At 39.3% G+C, this 20883-nt stretch overlaps 1 long non-coding RNA gene across 1 annotated transcript; it reads right to left on the reverse strand.

Annotated features, from left to right (window-relative positions):
* Positions 1-570: 570 nt before the first annotated feature.
* LOC148126956 (uncharacterized) lies at positions 571-20051 on the reverse strand. Its single transcript, XR_015741436.1, has 4 exons — positions 19698-20051; positions 10772-10859; positions 4170-4252; positions 571-895 (listed from the first exon to the last, which is right to left on the reverse strand). It is a non-coding gene; the product is annotated as an uncharacterized LOC148126956 (long non-coding RNA).
* Positions 20052-20883: the final 832 nt, after the last annotated feature.

The following is a 20883-nucleotide window of genomic DNA, read 5'->3' on the forward strand; positions in this document are numbered from 1 at the left end:
TCTTTACTCAGTACAGAAGTTCAGGAAGAGAAATGGGTGTTTGTGTCTACCGTCTACGGTGCTGTCTTACTTTGATGGGAGTCAGAGTGTTCTCTTAAGATTCCTGAGGGAAATGTGTAGGAGGGCAGGAGTCTTTGGGAGTATTATTTCAAAACTTGAGATTTGGCTAGAGAGAAGAAGAGGCTCTCTCCGTCAAACCAAATGAAAATTCAAAGGTTGTATCTCTCATACAATAAAATCATCTCCCTAAAGGAATCCTTTATTACATCTGATGTGACGCAAGTCATTCTGAGTATGAATGACCCATCTGCCTCTGCATCCTACTTTCATTAGGTGCAGAAAACATAAGAACAGATTTTGTACACAGGTGGTCCTTGAATTATAACCGTATTGGAATCTGTCCATCACTGTCATAACTTATGATAGTTGTAAAGCAGATTGGTCATATGACTGATTTGATTTTACAGCTTTTTTTTGTAGCAGTGGTTAAGAGACTGCTGCAGTCATTAAAGGAACCAGTAATTCACTATAGTAAGCTTTTGTCAAAAAGCAGGAGTAAATGTTGGGTTTTGGTAAAATTGTCTTCAAATGTGGTCAGGTGATCACAGGATGCTGCAACAGCTGTAAATGGAAACCCAGCTGCCAAGACCTGAAGTATGGTCCCCTGAGTGTGGGGGACCCCCGCCAATCAGAACTTCAAATCCAGGTCATAAGTACCCCCTCCCCCAGGTAAGTCTGTTGGAACTTCAAATAGTCCCTAAGTGACTGATTATAAGTTAAGGGATACCTGTAACAACAAGAAGGTTGATGTTTGGGGAACAATGTTGTTCAGTGATGATAGAAGTCCAAGGTTTTGCAATATATTTGAGGTTGGCTTTTGCCTTGAGATCACTTTCTGCAACAACATGTTTTTTAGTACATTGGCTCCCTGAAATAATCACATATGTATTAATTAGATTAACATATTATATTAAGCCATGCTTTGTTTTAACCAAGGTTCATTGAAAAAAACATAGCTGGGCTCACCAAACAACAAAATCGTAAACCATGGTTTTTAAATTCATCATGGTTGCATTCAACAACATGTTATGGCTAATACTCTGGTTTCTCTTCAGATCGCATATTATGGCTAAATCCAATGAGTAAACATATGACCATTGAAACACATGGCAGTGTTTCTGTTATTTTTATAAACACATCCCTCTTTAGTTTCTCGGAGGCCATTCTTGTATATTCCAAACAATCAAGTTCCTACCTAGAGAAAAGGTCTCTACCCTGAATGTCCTAAAGGCGCTTTTTTTCAAGAGGCAACTGGGCTTTCTGGGTTTTTTTTTTTTTTTTTGATGACATTTCGCTTCTCATCCAGGAAGCTTCTTCAGCTCTGACTGGATGGTGGGGAATGGAAGGACGACAGAATCTCCATAGTCATTTACCCTAATAGAAGCTCCTAGTTTATATGGGGAATGTACACTGCAAGGGGTGAATTAGATGAATTCTCTTTTAAACCAGAGCGGCAGGTCTAATTTTGATCAGAACAATGATCTAGGAAGATGTCTAATCCTATCCCTGTGATGTAAAAGGATGCCTTTCCCTTTCCAATGTAGATATAATCGCAACAGAGGGAAAAGTTTGGATCTTTTTCTTTCAGCACTGCATCATGGCCAGGATAAAATTAGCACTGCGCACAGCAGTAAAGCACATGAAAAGATCTCATATCCTATCTGTTTTGACCTCAGGGTCAAGACACCAGTGGGTACAAATGAAGGAGCGTCATTTCCTTTGAATCTTCCAACACTTGTCAAAAGAGATCATTGGCTAAAATGAACTTTTATTTGATTAAGCACAATTGTTCCCAAAGCGATGTTGGCCTCTATTTTATAAACTTGCTTGAGGCCAAGAAGGACTCTCCCTGAATATGAATACTTAGGATGAAATTGGACTTGCATTTGAAACTAGAGCAGTGGCATAGCTAGAGAATAGACAATGCGATCTTCACGGAAGGACAACTCTGAATGATTTTGTTAGCTGAGGCTATGTAGGTTATGCATTTTTGCCACATAAGTTATGTACAGGAAAACCTTGATTTAATGGGTCGGTCAAGGGGAAAAGGTATCCATTAATCCTGTATGTCCATTAAATCTGAAAGGAACTTTTGTGCATCAATAAAAAGCCCATCTATACTTTACACATCCATAAAAGCAAGCATTAATCATCCTGGTTCTTTCAAGCTCAGCATTGTAGATGCCACCTTGGCCTATTAATATCCCCACTCCTATCGCTAGTGCTGTGGGGATAGGAGAGTGCTCTTTCCTTATAGTCACCCACAGCTGAGCTCTCTTACCATTTTCTTTGTCACCTCTCAGCCTAGAATCCTGATCGGGGCATGGGGCAAAGGCTGCCTTTACCCCATGCCCCAGTGTTCCCACAGTTGCTATCATGGTGACGCTGCTCAGCCCCAGTCTTCCCAGTGGCTTTTGCAGAAACATCAGTAGCAGCTCAGATGAATAGGCTGTGCCCATTCCTTGAATAGGATGTCTCCAGGGAAGCCCACTGAAATGAGCTTTACTATGCTACTATCAGCAGACCTCTTTTCTGGATACCGTATATGGCAGGGGTCTTCTAAGTCATGTTAGCTCAGAAATTCTGGGAGTTGAAGTCTACAAGTCTTAAACTTGCTAAGTTTGAAGAGCCTTGGTATATGGCCTGTCAAAATAATTAAGCATATTAGATAATGTTTTAGGGGAGCTTTCTTCAGCATAAGAACCAGTATTCAATGGTGAGTGGGACTTTTCATTCTGATGCATCTGGAAGACAATGGCTGGGTAAGGTGATACTCAATGAATAAAATATTCAAGGTATTCAATAATGCTAACAATTATCTTTTTTATATACACATACAAAATTATGGCTAAGTCCCATCCTCATCTGCAAGCATCTATCTAGAGCTGTTGAAATGTCACAGATGGACATTTCTTCAAATAAAAAAGCATTGGAAGAAATAAAATATTTGGGAAAGGTTCAGAATTTATTTTATCTCTTTTTCCTGATTTTACAGGAGTTTTATGGTTTCTCAAATGTAAATCTCTTTGGGCGAGGGGGAAATAGGAGAGTTTTGTTTTAAATTAAAAATTGCATGCGTATGATTGAATGATAGTGTATTTTTGCTGTATGTTCCTGGGGCTTTTAGAATGTCTCCATCTAGTACATACAGGTACAGGAAACTGGGAGAAAGACATCACTAAGGAAACAGTTCTGGCTTTAAGTGACAGAACAGATGCTAAATATGTTGAGCCTAGGTAGAATTTCCTGTGGTTCCTAACTAATTAGTTCCATGGATAGCAACAAGATATAGACATTTAACAGATTTCTACATCTTTAAGAATATTAATCAAAATCTCTAAGAGAGTTCCATGCTTTAGTCACAACTTTTGGAAGAGAAGGTTTAGTCCTTCTCACCAATGACTCCTTGAAAATATTTCTCATAGTAATGGGACTTTAAAATTCTTTCCTTGATTTTATATTAAGGCTTCTTTGTGTTGAGAAAGTTAAAAGCTGCTGCTTTTAACTGACAAGAGCCTAATCAATCTATATAGGTATTACTAAAACTCTGGTGTCTGTTTGATATTTTGTAACCTTCAGTTGGGCAAAATTGGAAGGTACGGTTTAGGGCAACAAATATAGGAAGGAAGGAAGGAAGGAAGGAAGGAAGGAAAAAAAAGAAAGAAAGAGAAAGAAAGAAAGAAAGAAAGAAAGAAAGAAAGAAAGAAAGAAAGAAAAAGTTTCCAATGCTTCTTGCCAGCTTTCCTACCAGGAAACTCAACGGGGAAGCTGACAGGAAGTTGGAAGTCATGCCGTCTCCCACCTATAGTCATTCTGTTTTTCTGTTTAGGTGGGGAAACATTTCTGAAATGATGACCCAATAGGTTACAGGTTGTCTAATTTTTCACTATTCTTTTGCCTCCTAGCACTAGGCAAATAGATGGTGTCAGTACATTCCTTTGATTTGCATTTCCTGTTCTGTGCCTTCTTACTTTCTTGTAATCCTTCTTCTCCAATGAATGTAAAAAACCAAATATATGTTCTCTTCTAGCTAATTTTCCTAATGTTGGAGTTAGTATTCCAAAGGGTGGGGGAGTGGGGAGAAAGAGCTGTAAGATTTGTCCTTTTACCTGACTTCTTCATGAATCGATTTCTGGAAACCTTTCCTGCCTTTCCGGCTCACCTGGCTGTTTGGGGTTGTATCCTTCTAACTCTGTAAAGGAAAACGGAAGTACAATTGTAAGCACAGTTGCGGTTGCATGATTTTCCACATAGTGTCTTGAGTTGTTGATGCCTATCATGGTTGCTAAACAAAAAACTAGATAATTCCCAACGTATTTGTTCAAAATTACAATGGTGCTGCAAAAATAGACCCATGCCCCAAGTTACGGATGTTGCAGTGCCCCCATAGTCAAGTGATAAAAATTCAGGTGCTTGGCAGCCTGCCTGCACTTACAACTCCAGAGGTGCTCCACTTATCTTCCTCCCTCTGTGCCCTTTTGGTCACCCTGCATCCTTCCTTGCAGAATGGCAAAGCCCCAGAATCACATGACTCTAGAGTTGACCACCCTACTCCAGGAAGCCTCTGTTGCCCCAGCCATTGGCCATGGCAAGCATTCAGTTGCTTTCTTCCCCAGTGATTTATTAGCTCAACCCCTTAATGTCAAAGTTGCAAGAAAGGGATCAGTAGAAAAGTGAGATGTGAGATAGAGAATGGTAGTTTACCGACTGTATTAGCCTTCTGGAGGCAATGTGTGCTGAGCTGTGAGGAGTGAAAACACTGTCTCTTGAATAGCTGCAAAGTGTGCATCCTGAGAGCTGTTTACTTCTCGCTGTGGGTGATTGCTTCCTGCTGAATAAACAGAGACTGTACGAAGAATATAAGGGAGCCCAGTTTCAGGAAAAAAGTTGATTGAGCTAGTGAAGAGGGAGAACTAACAGGAGTTTGCCTGGAGTGGGGTAGGGAGAGCTCTGAACAAATTTTGCTTTATGTCAAAATCAAGTATTTGGTTGATTTTAGAGCCTGAGAAAGAGTAAATAAATACTTTCTTTGATGATTGCATAAGAAATAAAAATTAAGATAGACATGACTGTGCAACGGTACTATGCAAAGCTTGTGGCATATCTGGGAACAGCAGCCTGAGAAACATTTGCAATGAAGGTCACAGCAGCGCTTGAAGGAAAAGACTAAAGATTGGAGTAATGAGTGGCCACATGTCAATTGATAAGAAGAGACTTGGATTTGTCAGTTCAAATAAAAGAGAATGTGCAATACAAATGGACAGTGAAAGTAAACTCATAAGTCAGATGGATGGGACAGCAAGGTCAGTGGGTGGGAGTAACAGAAAATATTTTAGATGTAGAAGATATTTTATGGTGCAGGAATTTAGAATTTTGATGCCCTCATAAAAGAAATAGGTCCCTAGGATTCAGGGAAAGAAAAAGAATGGAAGTGAGTATGATGGACCTTCAAAGGGCAGAGAGGATACAACTGTTCCCTGTAAGAAGACTAAGAGGAGAATCGTAATAATTGGTGACTCACTGTTGTGAGAAAATAAATGTATCTTGATTAAGCCCTTTGGTTTGTGAAATGTGCTGTCCACTAGAATCAAAGATCAAAAATATGACTAAACAGTTTCAAGATTTATCAACTGCACTGACATTTGTGCATTTTTCCTAATATACACTGTGTAAGGACAAATTCTATTACGAGAACAGCTACAATTATATCCTCAGAGACTTCAATGTTTTTGAAAGAATTCAAGATTCTAGAGGGGTGTCAAACTCGTGGCATCACAGTGGTGTCACGTGATGTATCACAACTTTCCCCCCCTTCACTAAACCGGGCATGGGTGTAACCAGCTTGTAATGCATCTGGCCGGTGGGCTGCTCTGTTCTAGAGCTTTGATGGTGTTCTTGTTCTCCATTCTGGTCTGTGAAAGAGGTCCAGAAAGGAAAAGAAGAGTACAGGAAGTCAGTAAGAAGCTATGTACATATAGTGTTGACTGGAGAGATTTGGTTTTTGAGCCCATGCAGATCTAGATGACGGACTGCTGGTACAAGTCAGGTTGTAATTCACAAGTATGTAAAAATGTATTTAGACAAATCATGGCAATATTAATTAGAATGGGTGTAAACTGCACCATATTACTATGCAAATGCTCATGTTATTGAATAAAGAGCCTCATATATAAAGACTTATGCACTGAAAAAACTTGCTAAAAGCAGGCTTTTCAACCACCCAAGCAAAAATTAGAACATTGCCATATAATATTAACATATTAGCCTGTGCAGTAATCCTCCGAGTACAGTAAACAAACAAGGAGAATTGGCACTACTATATTAGTATAGAAAGGCAAAGGCAAGTCTCATTTAAAACTTGTAATGGAGATCTTGTTGGGTGACTTGTGTGATGAGAACATAAAAATTGAAAGACGCCATTTGTTGAAAGGAACAAGGCAACAGAATGCGGGGAGGAGGAGTTGCATTGTACATTAAAAATACCAATTCCTGCTTTGGAATTCAGAAGAATGAACTTGACAATACTGTAGAGAACCTGAATTGAAATAAACGGAGAGGGGAAAAAACCTCCACTGATCATGTTTATTATTGCCTGTCAAACCAAGGAGAAGATTTTGGTGCCTTCCAAAATGTCAGGTTTTTCAGCTAGAACTTGGCAATAAATCACTAATCTCCTGACACTTCATGGCTTAGTTTGACTTTTCAGATAGAACTTGGAACTCTCAGACCCAGTCTGGTAGATTAGAAATCTTTATTGAAGACAAAAAGGAAGCCATGCAAAAGAGCTAATTGTCCACTATCATTTATACCCCTGTAAATGACTTTAATACGCTTGAAGTTTCAACTCATAGCTTCTTACTCCAGTGCTTGGCATGACACTTGGCCTTAAAGCCAAACAGCTGTATGTTTACATAACGGCATTGGTGTGCAGTATAATCTATTTCTGGCATAAAATTGTAATGATAAGAAGCTTATTTAAGTTGAAGTCTATTGAGAACCAAGCTCTGCTAGTAAGACCCAGTAATATTCCTTAATTGTTGACACATTTTTTCCTTCTTAGGAAAGCACAAGAGGATCACCTATTCTTAACTTGATACTAATCGTTATGGAAGACAGTTCAGGAAATGAAAAGAGCAGAAACACTGGACGAAGCTCACAATGAGCTCAGCTTTGTGAAAGATACTGTAAATAAAAAAGCTCCTAGAGATACTGTATATTCAAAATGAAAGGAATTTTTTAAAAATTTCCTCCTTGGATGCTGAACGAATTAGCAAATGGCCTGGCACAACCCTCATGTAGTATCTGAGAAATCCTGAAGAACAGGTGAAGGGGACTTATGACTGGAAGAAAAAAAATGAAAAAAGAAAAGATAAATCCAGTCTCCCAGTTTCCAGTCTGTCCAATAATAAGAACTACCAAAAGTGGTAGAAATCAGGTCATTTTATTATTAATAAATGTGCAACAAGGCATAAAATAGGCAGCCCTTAGGAACTAATACAGTGTCAAAAACATTGGTATAGTATAAAGTACAAGTAATGAAAAAACTTTGTACAATTTGCTCCAACTGTGGCCATTTTCATTTTTCCTTTTGCCCTACTGCATGGATCTATTATGTTCTCTACAAAATGCTCACCAATGTTTCTTTAGCTCCATGATAAAATTCTTAATTTTGTTTATAGGGATTCTAGTTTTAACACCTGACTTTTCTTGTCAGAAAGCTGCTTGTGCTTATACTGTTAGCCACAAAGAACTAGGCAGATCAAGGTCTGATTAAATGTAAGGCTCATTTCCTCTAAATTATAAATAGCTGTTAAATTTATATTTAAAAGTTACTATTAAGATTTGTATCTCTCCCCCCTCCCACCACCCCATCACATACTAAGGCAGCGTTTCCCAATCTTGGGCATTTTAGGTTGTGTGGACTTTAAGTTCCAGAATTCCACTGTCAGCACGGCCATTGCTAATAATTCTGGCCAAGGCTGGGAAACATTATGGAGTTAGAAATAGGATTGCACTGATATAGCTGCCATCTTGACTTTTATGACTATATCTTCTGGACACTTCTGTTACAGAGAAAAATGCACAGGTCTCTTGTGATGGAATGCAATGTATTGCAATAAGTTCCTCAATAATTGAAAATGAGTACTATCACATATAGTCTTTGCCCCGCTCCCTTCCCACTCTTTTTTGCCATGTTCCTCTTTAAAAGCCAGAATGCTGAAATTATAGTACAAAACATTTTTCTTCCATGCTGTTTGGGTTACACATAAATTAACGCTAGTTCAATTTGTCTGAAAACTCCTGACTTGCATTTATCAGGCAAGGGCTGTCAAGCTCTTGGCCCACAGTCTGGATGTGTCATGCGCTGGCTACGCCCACACCGGGTTTAGCAAAGGGGAAAAAAAGTCCTGATACGTCACATGATGCCACCGTAACGATGTGAGTTTAACACCCCTGTATTAGGCTATAGGGATACTACTCAATTGTCATTTTAATAAACTGAGTATAATTCAGAAATTCTAAAGATTTGTTTTGAAGTAGATGTGCTAATTCCTGAAGATTAAAAAAAAATGTTTTTCTTATGTTTCACCTGTTAAAGACACAGTACATGATTTTCAAAATAAATATTTACTGGTTGAAATATGATGAAGCTAAAAAGAATAACATTCTTGATAACAACAGCATAGCATGTTCTTGATTCTACAGTGTTCCTTGGAAAATCTTTATGGTGTGATCATAATTCTACAATTGTGAAATATAATGCTAATATTACAAACATTTCAAAACAAGTCATCACTCTCCCTGATGGCTGTCCATAACATTGGTAGAGAGCAACCATTTGCTAAATATTGCCTAAATGTTATATCTTTCTGACGATCTCTGACATAGGCAAATCAACTATCTCTCTTCATCTAAAGAATAGCTTCAGTTTGGTAGTTTAGGGTAAAGTATAAGAGAGAACGTGAAGGATATACAAAAGCTATGAAATTTTGATGTTCTTCTTTTGGATGAACTAAGATCAGGTAGCACACATAGTTATAAATAATCTTAATTACTTCCAGGTGAATTACTTTTAATATTAATTACTTCCAAGGGAATTCATTCTGAAGAAAATTAAATCTTCTGAAGAAAATGGATTTTTTTTCAGAACTTCTCATTACTTGGAGGAGTTAAGTAAAAGAAACAAATTGTTTCATTTATTAATGTTATCTCAGAACCAGTTTGGTGTAGTGGGTAAGGCACCAGGCTAGAAACTAGGAGATTGTGAGTCAAAGCCTTGGGCCAGTCACTCACAGTTCTAGGAAGCTGGCAGTGGCAAACATTTCTGATAATCCTGCCAAGAAAACTGCAGGGATTTCTCCAGATAATTGCCAGGTGTCAACATTGATGAAAAGACATAAAATTACTATAGACTTATATTCAGTCTATTAAAGATGATGGTACCATGTTTTTTCAGTAAAAAATTACTCCTGTCTTTGTAGCAGTTACAAGGAAAGCTGTTGTTTTGTTGAAATCTTATGTAACGGCGTTCTTCAGAGACTTTAAAAGTACAATGTTGAGGTCATGTAAAATAAAATAGTTCATGATTGCTTGTAAAAAATCTGTTTCCAAAGAGGCACAATCAAGGGACTTAATCAAAATACACAGAAAGGTTTCTGTTACAAAGACAATTGGCAAGGTTGCGGTATTTTTTTAAAAAAGGACAAGCCTTTTGACCATAATAAATGCAGAAGCCGGCTTTCTCCAATCTAATGCCCTTTAGATGTATGAGACTATATTTCTTGCTGAGTGATATTTGTGGGAATGCTGTCCAATACATCTGGAGGTCATCAGATTAGATAGCATAAGCTTTGGGGCACAAAAGACTACAAAATACAGTAAATGCTTTTGTAAAAACAAGAACAACTCATGATTATCCCATTACAAACATCTTTAGAAGAGTTCTTTTCTTATTTTTATTTCTCCAGGGCAATTTTGCATTTAAGTGTTTTTAACACCTTTGCCATCTGCATAAATTCTTTGGATTGGAAACTTGTTTCTTTTTAACAATCTCCATATTTGGGCCCAGAAACAATTTTTAATAAAATCCCAAATAGAATTGTGAACTGGCTAAGAATTCTGAGTGTAGCGCAGGGTAGGCATTGAGGGAGTATTCTTCTAGACACATATTGGAGCAAAGATTTTCTCAATGCTAAAATGATGTGTATTAATGAACTTGAAAATGGTTGCAGCTGGCTAGAATGATGGTCTCATAGGAGTGAGGAGGGTGGAAGCACAGAATTACAGAAATTTCCAGTTGACTATGTCTTTGGCTGAATACTTGTTATTCAGAAGTAATTTTTCATATTTTTTAAAAAAGGATTTTCTCATTATGCCTTTCAAGGTAGTTCTTTGATTTTACTGATTTTTGCAAAGATGAATGAGCAAACAATATCCATATCTCCTGACAGTTTTGATACAGCTAAGGTTCCAGAAGCACAATAACCACACTTTCTTTCATAGCCTTTTCTAATTTAATAGATCACAGTCTGTATTGTGGGGAAAGTAAATCAATTACAGTGTCCAGAGTTCTAATAAGTATGAGCACAAGCCAATTCCTGGCTTGATTTCAGTCTTCAGAGTTACAGTGACATAACTGGATTTTTTTTTTTAAAAAAAGTCCATATTTAAAAATAAATACATCGATAAGTGAAGTTTTTGCTTCCATTACCTGCATTAGACATGGCATTCTCCATTTACTTGGTCCTCTGTTTTTAAATATGCAGATTCCCACATATGTTTGTTAAATGCTGAAGACTCTGAAAAGGAGAAAGTAAATTTAGCATGGTTCAAATGTAAGTAGATTTAAGTATATACCTAATCAATTTGAATAAACAATGCACTTGCTTTTTAAAATGTTCTTTATATCACTATGTCATGAAATGTTTTCCCCATCATCTGTCACTATTTTTTTGTATTGAAAAATATATAGGGATCTTCTAAAATATTGTTAATATAAAGATTGGTTGTGTTAATGAACCAAATGACACTTCCATATTGAATACAATATTTCTCTGTTGGATAGAATAGTGGATATATTGCATTTAGATTACAACAAATATTGGTGTTAGTGTTATTAAGCAAAACAGGTTTCCTTCTGTATTAAAATCCAGTTTTCTTAATTTGGTATAGTATTTAAGGGAATAAAACAATTCAGTGCATTTTACTCCAAGCAAGAAAACTTAGGGAGCAAGAATTGTCTCCTCCTATATAGAAATATGAATGACTTCAAGATGGGCTTCTCTTCCTTAAAATCTGAAATTGAATGTTATCTCTATAACTGCAACTAGAATGGAAATTGGGTATGGCTTTTGGATTGTGTCCAGTTTCCTATTCCTGATGTACAATGTGGATGAAGAATCTAGTTTAATGTAAAAATCAAACTAATTCCAGGTGAGCATATCAACACAAGATCATAATCAGACAAAAAACAGCAATCAAGGAGCCACCAAACAGCCCACCACACCTCTTCCTCCCCAAAATAAGCAAAGCTGCTACATATACAATAAGCAAGCAGCAAATCCCACACCCATGTATACTGATGATGTTACCGAGTTGGGTATTGGAACATCTTCAACTAATAACCAAGCTCCGAGAGCACAGGAATTCCAAAGTTCAACCTTGAGCTATATATATATTTTCTTCTGTTGGAAGCATATTATGAATTGCCTGTTGGCAGTAGGTAGAGGCAAAAGCAAGTTATATTGACAATATGCTACTGACTCCCTAGGTGAGTATTTCTAAGTATAAAGTTAAATATTATTTTGAGAGTTGAATTGTTGAGACCCTGGGCTAAAAATACAGGTAATCCCCAACTTATGACCACAATTAAGTCCAAAATTTATGTTGTTAAGTGACAAATTTGCTAAGTGAGTTTTGCATCATTATGACACTTTTTTGCCACATTTGTTAAGTGAATCTGGTTTCCCCATTGGCTTTACTTGAGATAAAGTGCAAAAGGGGAATAACATGACTCTGAAGCCATCATAAATCAAGCATCTGAATGCAAATCATGCAACCCTGGGGCTGCTGGAACAGTCATAAGTGTGAAAAATGGTCATAAGTCACTTTTTTCAACGCCATTGTGACTTTGAACAGTCACTAAATGAACTGTTGTAAGTCGACGACTACTTGTAGTTGTATTTATTTATAAAATAAATAGAGCTATTTATAAACCATTCTATTACTGTTTTCCCAAAGTTTATGTTTTTTTAAAAAAAACACCCTTAGGATAAAAGATCTGTAGACATTTTTCCCTGTTGATGCTACCTTAATTGGTTCTGTAATTTACATCAAGGAAAACTTGGAAGTTCAGAAGCTTGTTTTTACCATACAATTAATCATAACAACCTCTAGGCAAATGGTTTTCATGCTAGTCAGGCTGGTATACAGCTGAATAATGAGAAGCTATCTTCTGAAAAAGGTAATACCTGCCTAGGTGACATCAGGACCCTCTGTGGCGCAGTGGTTATAGTGCAGTACTGCAAGCTACTGCTGCAGCCAGATGCCTACAATTTGGCAGTTCAAATCCCACCAGGCTCAAGGTTAACTCAGTCTTCCATCTTCCCAAGGTGGGTAAAATGAGGACCCAGATTGTTGGGGGCAATAGGCTGACTCTGTAAACTGCTTAGAGAGGGCTGTAAAGCACTATAAAGCAGTATATAAGTCTAAATGGTATTGCTAAGTGCTATTACAGAATTAGATATTATCTTGGCTTATACAGAATTAGATATATTAGCTACTGACCAGTAGGAGTCACTACATGAAAGAGTTTCACCTTTACAGGTAGTCCTCGACTTACGACCACAATTGAGCCCAAATTTTCTGTGGTTAAGTGACGCGTTTGTTGAGCGGCTTTGCTCCATTTTATGACCTTTCTTGCCACAGCTGTTAGGTGAATCGCTGTAGTTGTTAAATTAGTCCAACTGTTGCTAAGGGAATCTAGCTTGCCCATTGACATTGCTTGTCAGAAGGCTGCAAAAGGAGAACACGTGATGCCAGGAGACTGCAACAGTCATAAATTGCCAAGCTCAGGTGGCCATGGGGATGCTACAACAGTCATTAGTGTGAAAACTGGTCATAAGTCACTTTTTTCAGTAGCGTTGTAACTTTAAAGATCTCTGAATGAACTGTTGTAAGTGAGGGACTACCTCTATTAGGACTTTTCAGGTATGGCTATCCTCCATATATTACTGTTCAGCCCTTTAGTGGGATTTGAATAATCGTCAAATGCAAGATTTTGGGGTTCAATCCCTTTAAAAAATTGAACACAGAACATTTAACATGGAGGACAATTATTTTCTAAAGCACCCGAAGGCCAGACAAGGAACAATGGATGGAAACTGAACAAGGAGAGATTTAACCTGGAAATAAGGAGAAACTTTCTGACAGTGAGAACAATCAACCAATGGAACAGCTTGCCTTCAGAAGTTGTGGGAGTGCCATCACTTGAGACTGTCAAGAAGAGATTGGACTGCCATTTGTCAGAAATGGTGTAGGGTCTCCCACTTGGGCGGGGGGTTGGGCTAGATGACCTACAAGGTCCCTTCCGACTCTGATTATCTGTTTTCTGTTATCTTCTGCTTGAGCAGGAAACTGAACGAGAAGAGTTCCAAGGTTCCTTCCAGCTCTATTCTATTCTAAAGATTAAAGGTAGTACTGCAGACTTAGAATGATCTGTCTTTCAGTCCTTCAGATATTTGTTTGGTACTGGTCAATGGTGGGATTCAACTTTTTTTACTACCGGTTCTGTGGGTGTGGTTTGGTGGGCATGGCGTGGCTTGGTGGGCGTGGCAGGGGACCCCACCCTGCTAACCTGCTTTCCAGCTCCATTCTCCTGAGCAGGGCAACGAAAAAAGACCCAGCCAATCAGCTGGGACTCAGGAGGCAGAGAATAGATGGGGGTGGTGCCAATCAGAGTGGTGTTCCAAACTACTCAAAAATTCTGCTACTGGTTCTCCGAATGACTCAAAATTTCCACTACAGGTTCTCCAGAACTGCTCAGAACCGGCTGAATACCACCTCTGGTACTGGTGCTTGCTTTGTAATAGCACCTAACTACCATGTTGCTATTGGCGAGTGATAACAAGGAGTTGTGCCGCTTCCTTGGAATCATATACGTAAATACATATACATCTTGGTCAATTTCCCCCAACCCTGCAGATGTTTTGAACATTACCTTGCAAAATTCCTGGAGAATGATTGCCATCGATTATCTTTTTGTCTTCTAATCTTGTTTATGTGCTTTGGAGCATAGGGCTTAGGAATGCAAATAAAAGGAAAAATGGATGTTCTTGAAGATTTTAAGAGCCAAATTAAATTATATCCTTAAACAAAATGCTTCTTTTGGCAAAAAAAAAAATGCGTTTCCCCCCTTTTCCCCTGGTTCCTCAGGTCTCTTATTTGAGATCTCTTGTTGAACAGTGCCGCTGTTTCGACTCCAAAGAAAACAGCAGGGTTTGGAAAGGATGACATTGTACTAAAGGAAGAATGCTCTTGCAGATGTCTCGGAAGGAATCTCAAACAATAGAGAAGAGTTTGCAGTCCAAGCTGGAACATTGTCTTCAGCAATTAACTTTCTGCTAAGTCTGTCTAATCTCCCACAGCCATCCGGCGTCATGATCTTCCTCTTCACTGGACTCATCATTTCCTATTTTTGCAGCAGGATCATTTATTTTGCGTTATAGCCTCCCAGCAAATTTTGTTGAGATGAAATGCCTTCAGTTGACAAGTGTTGGCAATGCTGAGAGTTTCATACACTTTCCACACCCCACTGTATTGTTCTACCATGTCTGGCGCACAGCTTATGTATGGCCCCTTTGTGGTTTGATAGTGCTGCTTATTGTCTGCGAATTAATTCACTGGCATACATATAATAAGTCTTACAGACTGATTGGCTAAAGTTCCCAGTTGATCTGATTTTACACAGATATTTGGTATCCCCAGTGTAATCTGTTCAATGAAATAACAAGTCTTTGAGAATTCGATGATGCTAGTTTGTACAGTATGATTACCCCTGTCCTACCTGGGTAGGGAAAATAGTGTTATTAACATGGTGAAGGGATGTAATTTTTGTGTAAAGATTTAGTTAACTTTTTAAAAAAGGTTTTGGATATATATTTACTCAATGATTTCTATACTAGCATTGATTTGCCTTCTTTGTTCACTGAAAACCATGACATATGCCAAAACAGCTTTTGAATATTTTCTAGAACAGTGGTCCCGAACCTTTGCGACTTGGTGGCCTGGCTGGGGGGTGGGTGGGAGAGGGGAACCGGGGTACGTGAGCTCCATGCACAGCTCCACTCATGAAGTTGGAAGAGAAGCCTTTGGGGCGCGGTCTTGGCTCCTTCAGGCTTCTCTATGCCAAAAGCTTTTGCAAAGGGACAGAAGACTTGAATCATTGTGAGATGGTTTCCCCAAAGCCTTTCATCTATTTGCAAAAGATTTGGACGTGGAGAAGAGAAGCCTTTTGGGGCACAGTCTCGTGCTACTTCAGACTCATCGAGGCTGCCCAATGTTCCAAAAGCAGATTGAGTGTCCTGTGTGGGTAGCCTCGGTGAGTCAGTAAAGCTGAGCAGGGTGCCCTCACTTCACTCACTCCACTTGTGTGAGCTTCTCTCACAGAAGAGAGAAGCCTGTGTGGCGCTGCTTGTTTGAGTGGGGTTGTGTGCACGCACCATCCCGCCACTGCCGCGGCCTGGTTGCAAATAGGCCATGGCCTGATAATGGGCCGCAACCCACAGGACTCCTGTTGTAGAATATATTTGGTGCTTCATTGCAGGATTTTCAAACTTTCTGGCGGCCTACTTTATTAGTTCTTTTAAAAAGAAGAAAACCCTCAAGCCCTTGATTGAAAGGCAAAGTTCTAATGATAGAAGATCAGCTGCATTTGAGTGAATTTTTCCTCCCTCTTCCCATGAAGTCCCTCACAGACCTCTTATTGGATTCTTGTGAAATTCTAGTATTCTATGAAGTGCGAAATGCCCTCTCCTGTCGCTTTGGCGCAGTTTTGTAATCTAAATTTTATACAAGCCATGGATATGATTGTTTGTTAATGTATGGAAAAGAGGAGAAGGAAGTGTAGTAATGACAGAATAGTATAGTTGGAAGGGACATTGGAGATCTTCTAGTCTAGCCATCTGCGTGAGTAGGTAATCTTACACCATTCAGGACAAATGACTATCCAATTTAAAGCCTCCAGTAATGGAATATCCACAACCTCTGGAGGCAAGCCATTCCACTGTTTAATTGTTCTCACCCACAGGACATTTCTCCTTAATTCTAGGTTGGATCTCTCTTTGTTAAGCTTTAATCGATTTCTTCTTGTCCTCCCCCCAGTTTTGGAGAATAGATTGATCCTCATCCTCTGCGTCACAATCCTTCAAATATTGGAAGACTGCTGCCATGTCCTAGCCCTTCTCTCTGTTAGAATAGATGTTTCCGCTTCCTGCAACTGTTCATCATAAGATTTAGCCTTCTGTCCCCTAATCATCCCCAATCATCTCTGTATTCTTTCTAGAGTCTCAACCTCTTTTTTGTATTGTGGTGACTAAAACTGGATGCAATATTCCAAGTGTGGTCTACTAAGGCATTATAAAGACGTACTAACACTTCACCTGATCTTGATATTATCCCCCTGCTGATGCAGCCTAGGACTGCGCTGGCCTTTTTGGCAGCTGAGGCACCCTTCTGGTTCATATTTAAATGGTTCTCTGGTAGGACTCCTAGATCCCTCTCACAGTTACTGCTGTTGAGGCATGTACCTCCTGTGCATTTGATTTAACTTGAGAAGGTTTTAATCCATGAAAAAAGCTTTGTTTTTTTACTATTGGTCTTGGTACAGACTACCTTCCTCATCAGAAAAATGTTTTATCCTATTTAGTACATAATATTTGGTAATAGATCTGCAATGTTACTTAAGTCAGTGCACCTTATCCACAAAATCTGTTGTCTTGTTGACAAAATACAAACAGTATTCACATTTTAAAGTGTGCCTCCCCCACCCATGATTAGTCATATGTGAATTCCTTATGCTTCTTTGAAATTCAATATGAAAATCAATTTATCCAAGTTGGTACTCACCCATTTTTTCACTGGTAGGTGCTAGAGTTTTGTTTTCAGTAAAACAGGTATATTCCCCACAGGAATGGGGGGACCTTCTTTTTTGCCTCATTGTAATTTGGCAGCTGTTGCATTTCATAAATCGAAAGTCATGCACAGACTGGTCACTTGCTCTCATGTCTGAACAACTTGAGTTCTGATATTTAGCTTTTCTTGTTTTACAATTTTGCATGCAATCAAGCTTTTCTCCTCCAAATGCAATGCATTGAACATGCCCATTCACCATATGTATGCTGGTAGGCATTAGTGTAATCTGCTGGAGATGGAAAGAACAAGCACTGAATTGCCTTTGGGGCTTGGAAAATGCCAGATCGTGCAGCTGAGTCTTGTATAAAAGATCTGTTTTAATCTGAGAAAAGCTTTATTCCCGAGTGGGCAAATACAGAGTATGCCTGAGTGTTTCTCTGAATAGCTATCCCAGTCCCTCACCCCCCCCCGCCCCTCCGGGGCTTCTCTCAGCCTCGTTAACTGGGAGAGCCTTGGAAAAAATAACTCCCATAACTTAACAGTAAAGAAAGTCTAGTAAATTCAGCTGCTGCGTCAGTTAAATAGATTTTTCTGGTGGTAATTGCTCACAAGGTTCTAATAACAGACCAACAATTGTTCGTTTTGATTAGAATTGAAAGAAAAGAAGCACTGCTAAAGCCTAAATAGGCACAATGTTTCAAAGTTATTTTGTCCCCCCAAGCTTTATAACGATTACCAACCGTTGCCAATGGTGAAATGCGGTCTCATGGGCAGAGACAGTTGGCTCTTGGCAACTCATGAAATATGCCTTCTGATCATGGGCACAGCAAACTTAGCATGTGGTGGGGGGGGAATCTTTGTTTTTCTTTTTGCTGGGCAATATTATTACTGTAGGAACCCAGAACACTTTCTAAGCTGCTATTAGTAATTCAGAAACCAACAGTAGTTCTCAATTAAAAATTTGCTCAGTTCTGACTGAAACATTTCCTTGCCCTCGAGACAGTAATTGGCTTTGCACATCACATTAAATTGACTTTGAGCCATGGTTTGTTGAATAACCCACCACTGACTGAGTCTGCAGAAATAGAAATAGCAAAAGCATAAACCATGGTTTACATACCGTAGTGATTGCTTTGCTACCTCGAGCTAAGTAAAAATGTAGAGAATTTTTTTTTGCTTGGACCCAGCATATTTCATGAATTCAGTAAGTAATTAGAGGATAACCTTAATAGTTTAGTTTCAGCTTTCCAGATGTTGAAGTAGGATTTCTGCTGCATCAAAAATGAAAGATTCAGTATTGTTGTTGGTGAGACTAAAACAAATGAAGTTCTATATATACCCATAGGAGTAGGAGTTGATCAGGAGAAAAATCTAAATCTCGTGATTTTTACAGTGCTCCAAGGGAAAGTGAAATTGACCATAATGCACTGAGTAAAAAGGATGCTAGACATGTTCCTAATCAGACCTCCTGCAGATGATGTGCAAAAAACTGAAAATTAGTAGCAGTATCTCTAAACACACGAATTCTGCAACATTTTGAACTAAACCTGTAAATGCTAATTTCTTTCCCATGTTTTGTTCTTTACTACTTCTTTAAGATCTGATACAGCAGAGGAAAATAATTTCCACAGCTTTTATTCCATACACAGAACTTGTATAAATCCGCGTGAAAAATTAAAGCTTGTGCTTTTGCTGTATACGTTATAGTTTAGGGCAGCCAGTATATTGCACTTAATGATTTTTTTAATGCTGTTCATTGCCCAGAGATGGTTTGACTGAAGGCAAGTTAAAAATTGTTAAGTTTGAGCAATGAGAGGCTGAACCAGAGCATAAGTGCAACAATACTTTATTATAACAATAAAGGGCTGACCGTGCTTGCCATGCCAGGAACTGGCTCGCAGCAATCAGCGACTGGTTGGACCCCGCAGCCTGCTTTTATAGCTGGCTGCTGGGGAGAACCAGCCAATGAGGAAAGGGGAAGAACGCCCACTCAAAGTGAGTGGACCTGAGTGAGAACTCCTAGAGTTCTCAGGACATAACAAAAATGTTCTTACTAAATCTAGCCATGGGGTAGTCATGTGAGATTAGAAAGGTTTTTTGTTTGTTAAATATTTCTGAATCGGAAGTCCTCGTTGTAGGTCACTCAGAAATCTATTGGTTAATCCTGATCCACCTAGTATCCATTCTTAATTTAAGATACAGGGCTGATTCTTGATTCTTGACTCTTGTATTCTTCCTAATATGTGAAGAAAGATTAAAAGGTAAAAGGTAACAAGCTATCTTACTGGACATTCTCCCCTCTGCCATATCCTGGGTACATATGCCCTTTCCACTGATCAGTGGTAGGATCCAACTAATTTAACAACCAGTTTGTACTAAAGACTGGGTTGGCATAGTTAGGGGAGTGTCATGTGACTGAGTGGGAGTGACTCAATGTCACTCATGGCAAGGTGGGGCAGCGCAGGCGGGCCGAAGTGGTGGTGGCGATGGCTGGAGTTTAGACTTACCTTGGTGCAGCAATAGCTATGGTGATTCTCTGATGCCTCATCTCTTGCTGGGTCTTGCTGCCCGATAGTCGGGGTTTTAAAAAAGATTTTTGCAGCAGGGAACAGCAGGTGGCTACTTGCGGACTTTGGTTGGTGCAGCTGAGCACAACTGCACCCAAGATACTCGCCTGCAGCTGCCCCTTCTTTGTCGGCACAAGGAGCCTCCAGCTGCCACTCTTTTCTGGCGCAAGGAGCCTCCAGCCACCACTCTTTTCAGGTGCGAGGCCTCTAGCCACCTCTCTTTTCTGGCGAGAGCGGCCTCCAACCACCACTCTTTTCAGGCATGAGGGGCCTTCAGCCGCTGCTCTTTTTTGGCGAGAGCAGTCTCCAACTGCTGCCTCTTTGCTGGCTTGAACTGAGGTGGCAGTCGCTGCCAGCTCAGTTCCGGCTGGCAAAGAGGAAAAGGAACACTCACCAGGTAGGCAGGTAGCTGGGCCATGTGGGAGGCAGCAGAGAATGGTGAAGGAAGGATTGGCAGGGAGCAGGACTATTTGGGAGGTCGGGGCACGAAGGCCTGGGCTGTGGGAGCCATATGGTCGAGGCAAGTGAGTGAGGGAGTCAGACGGTAGCAGCTGCTATGAGATGTGGCCAAGGTGGGCAAGGCAAGAAAAGGGTGACTGAGAGGGGTGTAGCATGGTGGGCAGGGCCAGCCAGTGGGCAATTAGCTGGTTCTCCGAATTGCGCAAAATCTTAACAACCGGTTCGCATGAACCAATCCAAACCGACTAAATCCCACCTCTGCCACTGATCTTGCTGTATTGATAGGGAGGTCTGCTCTCATTAAGTTGAATACAATTGAAGTTTTCTACTTGATTTAGGTCCTTGATAAAGCATTGTTAAGAGTGCTTCACCTATTTATGTAGTAACATTTTTAAAAGAATTATATGTGTACACATCTCATAAATTTCATTACAAAAAAAAAGAATGATGATTAAACACTGATGCATTTTTAAATATAATAAAAATGTAAATGTCTAGTTACCAATATTGGTTACTCTTGGATTGGTTTATAAAAATGCCAGAAAATAAATGTGCAAATGATGTTGTAAAACTCCCCAGTAACAACGCATTTACTTTTTTCACAGGGCTGCATTGATAAGGAGGAGGCACCATATATATTGTTTCATTATTATTGAGAATCATCAAA

This window comes from Pseudonaja textilis, chromosome 2, assembly GCF_049901715.1.
Source record: "Pseudonaja textilis isolate UNSWEBS1 chromosome 2, rPseTex1.2, whole genome shotgun sequence".
In the NCBI taxonomy this organism is placed as follows: Eukaryota; Metazoa; Chordata; class Lepidosauria; order Squamata; family Elapidae; genus Pseudonaja; species Pseudonaja textilis.